Source organism: Myotis brandtii, unplaced genomic scaffold (assembly GCF_000412655.1).
Source record: "Myotis brandtii unplaced genomic scaffold, ASM41265v1 scaffold199, whole genome shotgun sequence".
Taxonomy (NCBI): Eukaryota; Metazoa; Chordata; class Mammalia; order Chiroptera; family Vespertilionidae; genus Myotis; species Myotis brandtii.
The window spans coordinates 1,029,025-1,029,338 of record NW_005357414.1 but is presented as its reverse complement, the minus strand read 5'-3'; the positions used below and the strand labels follow the sequence as shown (position 1 = coordinate 1,029,338).

The 314-nt window shown below is 40.8% G+C and overlaps 1 protein-coding gene across 4 annotated transcripts in view; it reads right to left on the bottom strand.

Moving 5' to 3' along the window:
• Positions 1-314, bottom strand: part of CHRDL1 (chordin-like 1) — a 167,928-nt gene that overhangs the window by 51,618 nt on the left and 115,996 nt on the right. The gene's annotated exons all lie outside the window — the stretch shown is intronic.

Below are 314 nucleotides of genomic sequence, written 5' to 3'. Positions count from 1 at the left end.
CAAGACCCTCCACCCGCAAAAAGATTACAACTTGCTTTATTGTGATACTCGCTTTATTAAAGTGGTCTGGAACCAATCCCACGGTATCTCTGAGATGTGCATATATTAAAGCAGCCAGACAAGAATAGTCACTGACATGACCATCATCCACTTGTTTCATTTGTTGAGCATTTATTGAACAACTATTCTCTGTGTTAGGCATTAGAGAGAGACCAGATAAGGAGGACAAGGACCTTGCATTGATGGAGCTAACAGATCTATAGGAATAAGGTATTAACTTGCCTAGAAGGAGGGAGTCCTGTCAGAAAAACAAC